The 16,217-nt window shown below is 40.0% G+C and overlaps 2 long non-coding RNA genes across 13 annotated transcripts in view; one reads left to right on the top strand and one right to left on the bottom strand.

The window, feature by feature from the left end:
* The window catches only part of LOC138758795 (uncharacterized), a 135,620-nt gene that overhangs the window by 34,402 nt on the left and 85,001 nt on the right, over positions 1–16,217 (top strand). The window lies entirely within an intron of this gene.
* LOC138758797 (uncharacterized) overlaps positions 1–16,217 on the bottom strand; it is a 140,479-nt gene that overhangs the window by 112,357 nt on the left and 11,905 nt on the right. For both annotated transcript variants that reach the window (XR_011354470.1, XR_011354469.1), the window contains exons 2-3: positions 4,963–5,086; positions 4,094–4,144 (exon numbers count right to left, since the gene is read on the bottom strand). This is a non-coding gene — a long non-coding RNA (uncharacterized lncRNA). The remainder of the gene's footprint in view (positions 1–4,093; positions 4,145–4,962; positions 5,087–16,217) is intronic.

Genomic DNA, 16,217 nt, shown 5'->3' with positions numbered 1-16,217 from the left:
AAACAAACTGACTGCAATACAGAGAGAACAAAAAGAAAATCAATCAAGTAAAAGTCCTTAAATGAGTCCCTGATTGCATTTGTTGTTGAGGAGTCTGATGGTGGTGGGGAAGCAGCTGTTCCTGAACCTGGTGGTGAGAGTCTTGTGGCATCGATACCTCTTTCCTGATTGCTGCTGCTCTCCGACAGCACTATTGATGTACTCAATAGTGTGGAGGGTTTTGCCTGTGTTGCCCTGGGCTGTGTCCACTACCTTTTGGAGGGCTTTACGCTCAGGGATACTGGTGTTCCCATATCAGACTTTCCACCAAACCTCTGTAGAAATTTGCCAGAGTTTCAGGTGTCATACCAAACCTCCGCAAACTCCTGAGGAAGAAGAGGTCCTGACGTGGTTTCTTCACAATGCCATTGGTGGATCCAGGAAAGGTCCTCAGAGATAGTGATTACCAAGAACTTAAATTTACTCACCCTCTCTACCTCTGACCCCCAATGATCACTGGATCCTACACCTCTGGCTTTCCCTTCGTGAAGTCAACAATCAGCTCTTTAGTTTTGGTGATATTGAGTGCAAGGTTGCTGTTAATGCATCATTTGGTCAAGTTTTCAATCTCCATCCTGTATGTTGACTCATCCCCTTCCTTTATGCAACCCACTACCGTGGTATCATCAGTAGATGGTGTGTTACGAGCCCAGAGGACCCCAAAACTCAACAGCAATAGATATTCACCAAGGCAAATGGTTATTTAAACAAAAGTTGCTTTTAATGATCTTTGAACATGAAAACAGAATCACACTTTAACTTATCACTATTGGCTTAACTAATATAACTTAACTCCCTTCTAATTCTAAGTGCACATGTATGTAATGTGTGTGTAAGTTCAGAAAAGTTCTTTGGTTCACAGTCCAATCTCACTTCTCATTCCTCCAAGTTCACTGGTTACAGGCAATCCTTATACTGTGCACAGAATTTAACATTTATAAAGTTCACCAGGCTTTGGTGCTTGAAAGGTAAATAGTTACTGCTCAGGAAAGTTCTTGTCGGTTTTCAGAGAGAGATTTGTTGTATGCTGGATACCCACAACTTTTTAATCAGCCACTTCAGTGTCTTGCGAAGAAACTTTCCCCCTTAGGGTTTTCCAGATGAAAACCTCTTTCTTTCAGGTCACCACAGATTTCCTTTATGTTTCTCTTATTTCAAGTGAAACTTTAGACAGCCAGTCCTCTCCTCTGGCATGAACCACAATGGCTTCGACCAGACTGAACTAAGCACTCACAACCCATCTTCCAAATGGGGTTTTCCACAAGCTGCTGCTGCAGACTGTAACACTGCAAAACTGAGCTCTGTCTTTTTTCTCTGAGAGAAAACCCGTTTTACTCTCTCTGCTTGCAAACCACATGCCCCTCCCAGAACAGCAAGTTCCACTCCAGACAGTCTGCGGCTGCAACAATTTCTTTCATCTGCTGCCTTTTGTAAACTACAATCCATTAGTGAAGTCTCTTGGGCACTCTCCAAAGCTTTTGCAACGGCTTTGGGGCTGATATGTCTAGCATTTGCAGAGCTCCAGTATTTTAAATAAGGTCTGTTTTAAAGTATTTGTATGACCTACCCAATCTGTCTATAATCTGTCACGGTGTTATTGTTCTGATCTACACAGTCGTAGGTGTAATGTGAGTAGAGCAGGGGGCTAATAAGGCAGCCCTGTGGTGCTTCGGTACTGATGGAGAATGTGGAGGAGAAGTTCTTATCGATCCTCACTGATTGTGGTCTGGAGGTGAGGAAATCCATGATCCAATTACACAGTGGGGTGTTAATTCCCAGATCTTGGAGTTTGCTGATCATTTTTGTGGGGATGATGGTGTTAAATGCTGAACTGCAGTCGATAAAGGGCATCCTGATGAATGCATCTTTGTCTGCTTTCAGGTTTTATTCTCTAAAGCAAACTTGTAACTGTTGGGTAGGGCAAAAAGGTGGTGCCTTATCATACTTTGTCCCATGATTAAAATAGTGTTGATGGATACTATCCTCATTGGGTTGCAAACTGCAATTTAGATTGCCTCCTGAAGCTCCCAGATGGGTGGGCTTTCACCACTGAGAGAAGTCATATGTATTTAAATAGCATAACAGCTCAGGACCACGACACAAATCTCTTCTCCCCAGATATCTAATCCTTGCCCATTCCATTCTTGATAGGTTGCACAGCTTCTAAAATCAGCCGCTGAGTTTTAGATTCTAATAGCCCAGAGAAAATAATTTCTCTGTGCAGTGAGTACCTCATTAATAAATTGGTTGATTGTTTAATTTAAAATGATCAAGGAAGCTCAGAACCAAAAAATATTCTGAATGCCTGTAACACAAAATTGTAGGAAGGAGCTCTATAATGTTGGAGGTGGTGCTGTGGTTTACACGAACACTGAGTTGGAACCAGAACTACTCTCTCTGAAGAATTATCCTATTCTGAAGAAAGCAGTTTTCTCTGATGTCACGGACAATATTTATCCAACAGTTAACATTTCAAAAATAGATGACTCATTTATTGCAATGTTGATTGTACTCCAAGCTTGCAATGCACAAAATTTGTTGTTAGATTTCCTACATTACAACACCTACAAATCAAAAGGGTTTACAGGCAGTTCCCAGGTTGCATAAAGGTTCTGCTCCTGGGAACAGTCTGTAAGCTAATTTCTTCGCTAGTCAGAAATGTCTATTTACCATAGCAAGAAATATCATGTCCCTCTACACATGCTTTAATTCTTTCATTTCATTGGATAGTCACCCGAACACTAGGATATATGGATTGAGCTACAATAGATAGAACCAGGTTTAATCCCAAAGTTTATTAAACCCGAATGCAGACTTGGCTTAATCCACTGCACACTTGTCAGTGCAATTAAAGATGGTAATTCAAGGATGGTTAATCTTGGAGCCATTTTAACTGATCATTATATGGTAAAACCCCTGTCATCTGGAATTCAAGCAATTGGGAAAAAATATTGGAAAAGAAATAGGTAAAAAATACAGGTTTAAAATTGGCGCGCCTCACCATTAGCTCGCAATCTCAAGCAACCATAAAATTCACTTATCTGGCATCTACCAATCCCATAGGTGCCGGATACCAGGGATTTTACTGTATTTTCTTTTGTGTGTAATTCAAATACATTGAAGACATTTTTAAATTCATATCAGAAAATGATTGGTTTTGAACTGCTATCTCTGGAACCAATTATGGGACATGCTTGTGAGGTTTTCTCCAAGCATACATCAAATAAGGCAGTCCATAAAATAATTCAACTTCACATTTAAGTGTGACACATTCCCCAGAATGTTGCTGACCTAACCATATCCACTGCTGAACACAGTTCTTCAGTTACTCCCTTGTTGCTCGATCAATTTAGTGCTGACTTGCCAAGCAGACCAATAATGAATGCTTCTACATTTGCACAGTTCAGGATGCTCTGTAAAATGGAGAATATTCCCTTATCTCAGAAGCATTTCTTATTAAAGTTAACTGGATTGCTATTCTCACGTAGTTATAATCACTCTTGACAACTCCAAGCAATTAGAAATTAGCATTCCAAATGGAAGAAAATAATATCTAATATTTTTCCCAGTGTCAAATAAGATATAATCAGTAATGGTCCTGATGATATGCTGAATATTCCTGTGTGATTAAACCCTTGGATCCTGATGAAAACAGATCTGCCTTTCAAACCTTGTGAAATGACTGGCGAACATCAAAGTATTTACAATGAATCATTCCTTAATGTAAGAACTAAATTCTTCTTCCACTTTAATCAGTTTTAATTTTAGTGTTGTAAACTCCAGAGGCTTGTGAAATAGTTATGCAAGCTTAAATGCTCTATTTTTTAAATGTCATTTCATTTTTCTGTGCACTGTTGCATAGGGACAAAGGCAGATAAAGCTAAAGGTGAGAGCAGGCCCTTATTACCTCTAGACAATGCTTTTCTGAATGGTCTTGCATCTTCCATCAGAATTTGAAACACATTTTGTCCACTTCAATATGGGCACAACTGTGCATTGGGAGAAAATCTGCCTTTCTTACAATGGATAAATGAGGCAATAGTAATTGTCTTACCATCTGAAGTTGCTGTGTCGGTAAATCTCCATCCATGTTTCAGCTCTTCTACTAAAAAAAAATCATACCTGTTAACAGATATCCAAGAGTGCCCAAGTGACAGGTGCAATTAAACCTGACCATTTGGCAAACAATTGGTTAGACCTGCTTTCAGGTCTTCACAACTCACCCATTACAAGAGCTAAAATTGTGTGGATCGTGAAATAGACAATAGACAATAGGAGCTGGAGTAGGCCCTTCGGCCCGTCGAGCCAGCACTGAAAAATCATTGGTCTGCCTCATTCCATGCAAGTGATGACATTCTTCCTCTCTCAGAATTTATCTATCTTGGCTCAGCTGCTATCTACCAAATAATCTATTTCAAACAAATTAATGTTTGATAATTTAATTTAAAAGTGAAGGATATCATTTTCAATTTTATTGCATCTCAAACTTCAAAGTGAAGAAAGAAGCATTACATTGGTATAATTCATTGGTGTATTTTTACAGTTTTATTGGCAATATGTGAATGGTTCACCTCAGAAAAAATCTCAACCACAAATGTATGTTCCAACCCAATCGTATAGATTTTGGGAGATGCTGGAAACGATGCATAATTTATTATTTTGAAGTAGGAATGGTATGCTAGGAAAGTGTAATATGAATCTAAGAACAGACATGTCAATGTATAAATCTGGAGCAAGAGAAGGACATTTGGCCCTTCAAGCTTTCTCATTCACTGAATAAGATCATAATGATTGAACTGATATAGTTGGAAGAATAATATCCTACGCAACTTACCCTGAAGCTGCTTTAATTATTCAAGGAAGATGTTACCAATTATTAATGCTACTTTGAAGATACTGTAAAATTCATAGTAATTGTCTTACCATCTGAAGTTGCTGTGTAGGTAAATCTCCATCCATGTTTCAGGTCTTCTACTAAAGGCCTCATCCATGCCTTTATCACCCATGCACTTTGTTTTGACATCCTCTGGGTAGCCTTTCCTTTCAACTCCCAGAATAGAAAAAAAAATTAAATACTACAGGTGCTGAATGAAATCAGAAATTATTCGAATTACTCAGCAGCATTTCCAGAGAGAGAGAAAAGGTTGACAGAATTCCTTTAAAGGTTATCAACTTATGCTCCCATCTACCACAATGCCCGCATCTTTACTTCAACATTCCCTTGGTCGGTTAGTGTAGCGATTAGCGCAGCAGTATTACAGCACCAGCGTCCAGGGTTTGAATGCGGTGCTGTCTGTAAGGAGTTCTTATGTTCTCCCTGTGTCTTTGTGGGTGTCTTCCAAATGCTCTGGTTTCCTCCCAGCCTCCAAAATGTATGGAGATTGTAGGTTAATTGGTGTATTTCGGCTTGTTACCATGCTTCATGTCTTAATTTAATAATAAATACATTAAAATACCTATCTTGTTTTTCAAGTCCCTCCAAGTTCTCATCTCTCCTGGCCGCATAAAATTCCCCAAGATTTTTCTGGTCTTCCAGTTCTACAGTCTTGCACGTTCTGGATTTTAACTCCATTGCCAGTGACAGCCATACCCTCAACTGCAAAGAGTCTCTCCCAAATCTGCCTGGTTTCTTTCCCTCTTCAATACATTATTTTAGGCCTCTCTCTCTTGAATAAGCTTCTGCCGCTAATATCTGTTTGTATGGTCTAATACACCTTGGCTCTTTTACTGGGTTGGAAAATGTAGGGAGTTGTGATAAATCAGAAACTAAAATTAATCCTATCAGTGTAATTAAGAATATGTACTCATGTGATAACAATTGATCCAGAATTGTTTAATTTAGTTTGAGCAGAAATTACCAATAGACAAAAATATTTTGTGTGCACTTCAATCTTCATAATGACTGCAGCGGAGGATGTGGTTCAACTGGCTGTGCTCATACAAAAAAGAAAGGTTGGCAAAAAGAAGCCTCCTAGATTTTCAGTGAATTATTCATAATCCATGACTTTTCCTCATCCCTTTTAGTGACCACCAGCCTTGTTTTGATGGTCAGTGATGTTGGCAGAAAACTATTTCTATGCTTCACTGGATGAATGGGGGCATTGCTTCATTCTGCTTTACATTGCCTGCACTGCCATTTTGTGGTTTTGGACAATGGAATTTTTTAAGATGTGGGCTTTTCTGTCTCAGGGCAATTGTTTGCCTCTCCTACTTGGTCACGTTTATCTGTAATATTTTGGATATAATTGGCCTTGCAATTTGTTTTTTTTCTTTTTAAGAAGGACCATTGATGGTTTGGACTGGACTCTGTAGTTACAGGGGGTGTGTGGGCACTGGAGGCAAATCCAGGAGCACTCAGTGATTCTGAGGCGACTCTCTTTGGCTTCTCTTTCTCTGACTGTAAGAAGCACTTCAGGCAACTTCTGCTGACAATGAATCTGCTGCCTTATGAAAGATGAAAACAAATGTCATGTAATGTTGCACTGCCTTTATCACATGACAATAAATTGTACCTTGAATCTTAAAAAGGTCTGTCTGCTCTATCGAAGCATCAACTTTTTTTGTGTAACATTCACTATGAATATTTATTTAACTATCCTTTTCACAAGATCAAGGAACAGAAGTAGGCCACAACCACAAATCCTCGACCCTCTGGCAAAAGAATTTCTCCTCCTCTCTGTTTTAAATGGGTACCTTCTCATTCTAAGACTGTGCTCTCTTGTCCCGGATTCACCCACCAAGGGAAACATCTTATTCACATCTACTCTCCAATCCTTTCAGCATTCAAAATGCTTCTATGAGATCCCCTCTCATTTTTCTGTTCTCCAATGAATACAGTCCAAGAGCTGATAGATGCTCCTAATGTGTTAGCCCTTGCATTCCAGGAATCATCCTGGTAAATCTTCTCTGGACTTTCTCCAACATCATTACATCCCTTCTAAGATCAATGGCCCAAAAGTGCACACAGTTCTCCAAATGAGGTCTCACCAGGGCCCCACGGAGCCTCATCAACACCTCTTTACTCTTGTACACTATTCCTCTTCAAATGAATTTCAACATAGCATTTGCTTTCTTTACTTCCGATCCGACCTGGTGGTTAACCTTTAGGTTATCCTGCACGAAGTCCCCCAAGAAAATTTTGAATTTTCTCCCCATCCAAATAATAATCTGCCTGTTTATTTCCTCTTCCACAATGTCCAACCGTACATTTCTCCACATTGTATCTTATCTGCCATTTCTTTGCCCACTCTCCTAAACTGTCCAAGTCTCTCTGCAACCTTTCGGTTTCTTCAACACTTCCCACTCCACCACCCATCTGATTTCATCTGCAAACTTCACCACAAAACCATTCAATCCATAGTCTAAATCATCAATATACACTGTAAAAAGTAGCAGCCCCAAAAATCAACCCCTACTAGTAACAGGTGACCAACTAGAACAGGATCCCTTTATCCATGGAGAAAAATAGAACATAGAACAGTACAGCACAGTACAGGCCCTTTGGTCCACAGTGTTGTGTCAACCCAAGTATTCCTACCAAAAAAAACCTAAACCATTCCTACCTTATAACTTTCCATTTTTCTTTCTAAGAGTCTCTTAAATGCTCCCATTGTTCCAGTCTCCATCACCATCCCTGGCTATATATTCAGGCACTCACAAACCTTTGTTTAAAAAATTACCCCTGATATCTCCTCGAAACCTTCTTTTCTTCACTTTGCACAGATGTCCTTGGCGTTTGCTACTCCCCTCCTGGGAAAAAGGCGCTGGCCGTCTACATTATCTATGCCTCTCTTGATCTTCTATTAAGTTGCTTCTCATGCTTCTTCACTCCAAATAGAAAAGCCCCACTCAACTAACCTTGCCTTACAAGACATGATTCCCTCAAAAAACTCAAATAGGTTTGTGAGGTGCACAAAAGTAAAACGGTAATAAAAGCAGGCTGACTGGTTCAGTGACTGCTCTAATTCTGCAATGTCACTCGTCCTGGCAATAAGCAATCAACAATCTGACACATTGAAGATTTAATCATCCCTTGTGGGTGAGCCCAACAATTTCATACAGGCCTTGGGTCCAAAGGTTGCAAGGAGGTGGTTATTAGACTCATCCAGCTTGCATTTGCTCTTCAAAAGATTCCTCCCCACACATTCATTCCACTATTCCTCCCCATTGAGCTGCAACTCCACGCATTCTTTGTGAAACCAGAGTTCAATTCCCTTTTAGGAGCTGAAAGCTTCTTCTGTATCAGATTGAACAACTGTCAATGTTTGAGGTCTGAACCCTGATTCCAATCTCCTTTCCCATCCTTGTTTGGAAAAAGGGGTCCTACATAAAGCCTCCAGCTTCCCATGGTTTGCGCAGGATTCCAGCAGTTGCGTTTCTCTACTTGAACCATCTTCTAAATGAGTGTCTCCCATTCTCTGTGGGTTACGAACATCTCAAGGGCTCAACACTTGTTCCTAGCTGGTCTTCAGTGCACCTTACTGCCAGAATCTGTTCCTTTAAAAGTTCTGAATGCTTTAGGCATGTCAGGTTAGCGATAATTGGAAATTAACCGCACACAACACTGGCTCAAATTTGGACTCCTGGCACGTCACAAAATTTGTTGTTGCGTGGTAGCATCATAGTTGCAAATATTGCCATAAATTACATTTAAAAATGAATAAGTTAGTGTAAAAAGAAGAGTAAGTGAGGCTATGTCTGTGGTTGCATGGCCTGGGTGGTGAGGTCCTTGAGGATAGATGCACATAATGATGTAGATTGTGATTGACATTAATGTCGCATCACAATACCCAGATGAGTTTTCAGGAGAAATCAAATTCAGTCCTTCTTACCCCTCTTACTCCTCCTCTGGCATGATTGAGTTTGTCAGCTCCTTGCAAAGGAAGCAGTTGAGTGAATAATGCAACCAACTGTGAACAAAGTCGGTAGAAGATGAAAACATTCTTGGAAGCCATTCATGGCTTCTCAGTGGAGGAGGACAGATAGTGATCAGGTTAATTTTAACCCACTCGCTCTGGAGTTACTAATTTTACTTGTGTAAATGGCCATAAATTATGTTTTGTTCTTCAAACTATTTGCTCCAGACACAATAAAGAGCCATTTATTGATTGACCACACATCCCACCATTAGGACTAGGATCATGGCAGGCTGAGAGAGAAAGGTGAATTGATAATCTCCTCTGTCTTTTGCATCTTTTCACAATTACACAAGATAGATTGGGTTAGGAAGCCACAAAGAGGAATCACGTCACCAACTGTTTCCAGGCTTGTACCTCTTTTGTTCAGTGACATTTTTAGCTTGCATTGCAAACCATGAATTTAAACTTCTTGCCTAACACAAAAAATCTATTCTGGGGTAAATTTTATACATTTTCATGACCTATAATTGAATGAAAGCATTTTTTAAAAAAAATCAGCTCCAACCAGTTGTAAATTAAGCTATTTGGTGATTACAATTTTTACTTAGAATCAAGTAACACTGTGAACTAATTCTAATTATTTTTTACTACACAGACTTAAAAAAAAATGTTGGGACTTTTACCTGAAGTAGGCTGGTATTAGAATTGGAATGCATTTGGCTATTCTTAGAAGTTGCTGTTTTCAAACCCCTCTCTAGATTTAAAAAAAATCATAATTTGCAGACAAAATGTTGTTGGTTAGATGTAACCATTCTGTCTGTGTTTAATGTTCCAGAGAGTGCAGAGATATCCATGCATATATTTTCCATTCGGCTGTGAGTTGAACCATAGGCTAGACAGTGCCCAGTTTGTTCCCATGTGAGATCCTGAACAAAGCCTCAGTGTAGAATCTGGGATCGGTCTTATTAAAGTATCATGGCATATCTACATTGATCAGAAATTCATCCACGTGCGATTGAGCTGAGGGTTTAATGATGTATGACTCAAAGATCGACTGACATTTTAAGAACCAGGCAATTCATTGCTTCTTATTGACAATGCACTAATGTTTAAAATCAAGAACATTTATGCAAGAGCCACAGAAGGCCAGAGACATTTCAAATCTTCTTAGGGAACATGGACTTCCTGTTTGGAATATGGGCACCTGTTAGATCTGAAAGGAAGGTTGGAATGTGTAGATTTGTACATGTGGGCACAACATTTATTTTGTTAGTCAGATTAATTTTTTTTCAAGAACCAGTCATGAAACCTTTAATTCAATGTTCTTAGGTGTCTATTGGAATATTTTAACAATTCCTGATAAATCAACCATGTTCTCAGAAGCTTGCCTTTGGCCATCTTTTGTTGTAAGCAGATCTTTGGAATCTACCAGCAAGCCAAACAGTATTTTTAAACAAATACAAATTATACTTTCAAGGATTTTTTCTGCTGTTGCCTTCAACCATAAACTATAGAACCATAGAACATTACAGCACAGAAACAGGCCCCTTTGGCCCTTCTAATCTGCATTGAACTTTTTTTTGCCTAGTCCCACTGACCTGCACCCTGTCCATAGCCCTCCATACTTGCCCCATCCATATACCTGTCCAAATTCTTCTTAAATGAAAAAAATTGAACCCACATTCACACCTCAGCTGGCAGCTCAATCCAGACTCTCACCACACTCGTGTGAAGAGGTTCCACCTAAACTTTTCCCATTTCACTCTTAACCCATGTCCTCTGGTTTGCATCTCACCTACCCTCAGTGGAAAAAGCCTGTCTACATTTACTCTGTATATTCCCCTCATAATTTTAAATACCTCTATCCAACCTCCCCTCATTCATCTGTGCTCAGGGAATAAAGTTCTAACCTGTTTAACCTTTCCCTGTAAATCTTCTCTGCCCTCTTTCTATCTTATTGATATCTTTCCTGCAGTTATGTGACTGAAACTGCACACAATACTCCAAATTTGGCCTCACCCTTTCATTCCTGGAATCACCCCAGTGAGTCTCCTCTGAACCCACCACCTTTGGCTAATTAATCCTCCAGTACATCTTTGTGATGTAGGAGGAAGCCCTGCAGAGCCATGGATAGACTAAGCAAACTCCACATGGATGATTACAACATAATTGCTCTATATCCCTGGATTTGAGAGACAGCGATACCTGCCCTGAGAAATGCATGAATGTCAGGGGCTGGAATGCTGAGCTACAAACTAGAAGCTGGATAGATTCAACATGTCAGGCATCATCCATCAAGAGAAATGGTCCATTACAGTCTCAGATCGGGACCTTTTGAGATTTCAATCCAAATCATTGGGCGTCATTTTCACTCCATGGACATTACCTGGCCCAAAACATCGGGCATCAATTTCACTCCACGGATGCTACCTGGCCCAAAACATTGGGCGTCAATTTCACTCCATGGATGCTACCTGGCCCAAAACATCGGGCATCAATTTCACTCCATGGATCCTACCTGGCCCAACACATCGGGCATCAATTTCACTCCATGGACGCTACCTGGCCCAAAACATCGGGTATCAACTTCACTCCATGGATCCTACCTGGCCCAAAACATCGGCCATCAATTTCACTCCATGGACGCTACCTGGCCCAAAACATCGGGCATCAATTTCACTCCATGGATCCTACCTGGCCCAAAACATTGGGCATCAATTTCACTCCATTGGTGCTTCCTGGTCCCCACTGAATTCCTCCAGCAGTTGTTAACTCTAGATTCCATCATCTGCATATTTGTTATTTGGTTCTAGAACATAGAACATTGCAGCACAGTACAGGCCCCTGTTGTGCTGACTCATGACCCATAAATATTGCTACCAAAAATACTAAACCCTTTCTATGTCATAACCTTCTATTTTACTTTCATCCATGTGCCTGTCTAAGAGTCTCTTAAATGCCCCTGATGTTTCAGCCTCCAACACCCCCACCCCCGGCAAGGCATTCCAGGCACCCACACCTCTCTGTTAAAAAAAAACAGATCTCAGATGTCTTCCCTAAACTTTCCTGCCTTCACTCTGTATAGATTTCCTCTGGTGTTTCCTAATCCTGCTCTGGGAAAAAGGTGCTGGCTGCTCACCTTATCTATGTCTCTCAGAATCTTGTAGACCTCTATTAAGACTCCACTCATCCTTCTGCACTCTAAAAAAGTCCTATCTCTGCTCACCTTGCCTCATAAGACATTTTCCAATTCAGGCAACATTCTGTTAAATCTCCTCTGCCCCCTCTCCACATTCTTCCTATAATGAGGTGACCAGAGCTGAATACAATACTCTAAGTGTAGTCTCACAGAGATTTGTCGTGTTGCAACCTGACCTCTCAACTCTTGAACTCAGTCCCCTGACTAAACCTTCTTAACTAACCTATCAACCTGGTTCTGTCTCAATGTTGGTGAAAGCTTTTGGTTTCATTGCTGCCTTGTGCTGGAGTGACAAAATGAAGCCGACAACAATAGGAATCTCCCATCTTTCTCCAAATCTATTAACGTTTCACAGGATAATTGAATGTGCCTTTAGGTCTGCACAGGAAACCAGTATTAATGGATTTTGATCAGTGTAGAAGTTCAGCTGTTGGCTTTCACTTTATCTCATATTTGTTTAGGTTGAGAAATGCAACAAATGACAGGAGAGAGGACACCAGTGTATAAATAGACCGTTTCCCCATTGTGGTATTTAGTCTACAACCTTAGCTTTTCCCTCATCAGCAAGAACGCCAAGTGCTTCTTGTAGGAAATGAAAACACCCTTTGTGCTGAATTGTAGAGTAAACCAAACATAGACACCAATGGGTGGGTGGATGTGGAAGGAGCACATATCTATAAATCAGTGTGGATTACAAGAACCTTGGGTCACTTTTAAATTGATAATGGAGGGGGACAAACAATTTACAAAAGATGTGCAATAAATTACATGAATTCCAATGGATCTCCACAGGGATCTTTTATGAATAGGTTTTAATTTCTGATTCCCTGATACTCTGATATATGTGCATCTATATTTTATCGATGTTTTCATCCGTTATCAATTTTGTAAAGGATTGCCCGCCACAGATTTCCATTCAGATTTCCAATGATGAGAAACATACCCCACATCCTTGCAAGTCATCTGATTTCTTCTAGATTCTGTAGTAAAAAATGTCACACATAAGATGCAGGTTTTAGAGTTCAGATTTATTGTCAGAGTCTTTGGCTTGGCTTCGCGGACGAAGATTTATGGAGGGGGTAAAAAGTCCACGTCAGCTGCAGGCTCGTTTGTGGCTGACCAGTCCGATGCGGGACAGGCAGACACGATTGCAGCGGTTGCAAGGGAAAATTGGTTGGTTGGGGTTGGGTGTTGGGTTTTTCCTCCTTTGCCTTTTGTCAGTGAGGTGGGCTCTGCGGTCTTCTTCAGAGTACATGCATGACATCACATACAGCCCTGAGATTCCTTGTCCTGTGGGTGAAAGATGTCATATGATTTGTGAGGATGTCGGGTATGTTTCTCATCATTATAAATCTGAATGGAAATCTGTGGCTGGCAATCCTTTACAAAATTGATAACAGGGATGAAAAATATGATAAAAAAAATTTTATGCCCATTATATCAGAGTATAAGGAATCAGAAATTAAAACCTATTCAAAAAAGATCAATAATTGATTCAAATTTCTTACACCATGCAACCCAAGTGCAAATAATATGTTAAAGACAGATGCATGGCTTGAAATGCCTGTTTAAAGAGCAAGTTAAAATTAGATTACGTGGAATAGGATTTAAGAAGGGCGAAAAATATTTCCCTGTGGAGAACCATTGGAATTCATATAATTTATTGCACATCACTTGTAAACTGTTTTTTTTTCCACTCCATTATTGAGTTAAAAGTGACCCAAGATTCTTGTAATCCACACTGATTTATAGATATGTGTTCCTTCCACATCCACCCACCCATTGGTGTCTATGTTTGGTTTACTCTACAGTTCAGCACAAAGGGTGTTTTCATTATTGATGGTGCAAAAAAAATACTGTACACATGTAAACAAAAAGGTAAAGGAGCCTGAAGACGAGCACTCAGTGGCACAAGGACAGCTTCTTCCCCACTGCCATCAGATTCCTGATTAATCAATGAACCACAGACACTGCCCGACTTTTCAAGCACTATCATTTTTTTTAATAGTAATGTTGTAAGATGGTTATAATATGAATGTTTACACTATGACGCTCCTGCAAAACATGACTTGTTCATGACAATAAATTCTGACACTGATATAAAGAAATGTAAACAAACTGACTGTGCGGTACAGAGAGATAAAAAATCAATAAAGTGCAAAAGTAAGAGGTCTTAAATGATCCCTGACTGATTTTATTGTTGAGCAGTCTAATGGTGGAAGGGTGGAAGCTGAACACCAAAGAAACACGAAAGCACCAAATGCTGGAATCCAGACCATCAAAGAATTATTGGAGGAACTCAACAGGTTAGTCAGCATCCATGGGTACTTTGAGTCAAAAATCTTTACCAAGAAGAAAATACCAAGTAGAATTACACATATTGGAGGAAAGAAGTTGGTGGGGGGGGGGGGGGGGGTGCAAGAGGTGGTAAGACAGAGGTTACACAATAATTTCACCTTTTTATCAAGATTCAAGATTCTTTTATTGTCATGTAATAAAGCAGAAAACGTTACAGTAGAATCCAGCATTCAATCAACTGGAAACTCAAACAACAGGTTAAAAAAAAGAGGGGGAAAATAAATAAATAAATGAGTCCAATTCAATACAACTGGATGGATGGATCCCGCGAGGGAGCACTGAACTTTGTGGACACGCACGGGTTTGCGTGAATCCGGGTCGTCAGCATGAGAAAGGTGTGCTGAGGGCCTGTCTGGGACTCTGGGGTGGAAGCGAGTCAGGTAGATGATATGCAAATATGCTGCTTACACCTGATGAAGGATTGAGGTCCTGAAAGGTCGGCAATGTATCTTTATCCTCTATAGATTCTGGCTACGACCCTCCAGCATTTCGATGTGTTTTTACTTGTTCTGCATCCAACTAGTTCCCAATTTTCCCTTGTTGTTGCTCTGATCTTCATTCATGCCATATTTTGTTCAGTTTATTTCTTTTTATTTGACTAGGATGTAGAGATCATTGGAATTGGTTGGCATGCTGAATGGCGCTTCATCTGAGAGCACTGCTTGGTCACATTGCTGTTGGTTTACCAGACTCGATTTTCTTCATGAAAGGATATTAGCACACGGTTTGCTGGGTGCTCCTGGGTCCACAAATGACAAAGTGATTTGGCTCAAAATTAAAGGTGGTATTGTTTTTCAATTTATGGGTCAATCGCAAGGGAATTGGAAGTGACAGGCAAATGGATTATTCCACTGCCATTACATAAATAATAGACTTTATAACATCCCCATTCACACGGCTTTTTAATACCAAATTTATTTAATTAATGGAATTTAAATTCTCCATGATTGGATTTGAACAACTAGTCTTTGGACTACTAGTCCTGTAATTTAATTATTAGAGGGATATCTCAAAAGTACTCAAAAGCCTTGACTACTTGTTTTTATTTTATGTTTTTAATACAAGGTGGCACAGTTAGCAGGCGCCAGCACCGACCGGGTCTAGGGTTCAACTCCCACACTATCTGTAAACAGTTTGTACGTTCTCCCCGTGTCTGTGTGGGTTTCCCCTGGGTGCTCTGGTTTCCTCCCGCTGTTCAAAACTTACTGGAATTAATTGGGTGTAATTGGGCAGGCATGGGCTCATGGCCGAAGGGACTGTTACCGTGCTGTAAAAAAATTTTAAGAACCCAAGGTTAATACAAACTAGCACTATATTTGAAGCATTAATTTATTGCTTGAAGAAATAATGTCTGCTGTTCTTTGCTTCTATGATTTAATGCTCTTGTTAACTATGAACAATTGGAGAGGAAGCAAATATAAGCAGGAAGAAAAAATGTGACTTGTTTTTATTTGAGCTCAGACTTAAAATTTCTGAATGAAACAATGCAACAGTTATGCCTAGGTCGAGGCTTTTCTAGACATAAGATTTGTGTACTGAGTGTGTGGGTGAGCTACTGACCCCATTCAAAGATACAGAGGCCTCCTGTTTCCATGGTATATGATAGGTTTAAAAGGCTTTGGACTGCAAGGCACAGCGTATTTAGTTCTCATGATGCGCAGGACTTAACACTGCCAATTGGTACTTTAGGAGAAGGAATTTCTTTCTTGCCATCTCTCCAGTCAAATAAAGGTTTTGGTACCTGAAAGGTTTTCATGTGTTTA

The sequence above is a fragment of the Narcine bancroftii genome, chromosome 3, assembly GCF_036971445.1.
Source record: "Narcine bancroftii isolate sNarBan1 chromosome 3, sNarBan1.hap1, whole genome shotgun sequence".
Lineage (NCBI taxonomy): Eukaryota > Metazoa > Chordata > Chondrichthyes > Torpediniformes > Narcinidae > Narcine > Narcine bancroftii.
Note: the sequence above shows the minus strand (reverse complement) of the source record. Positions and strands in the feature narration are given on the sequence as shown.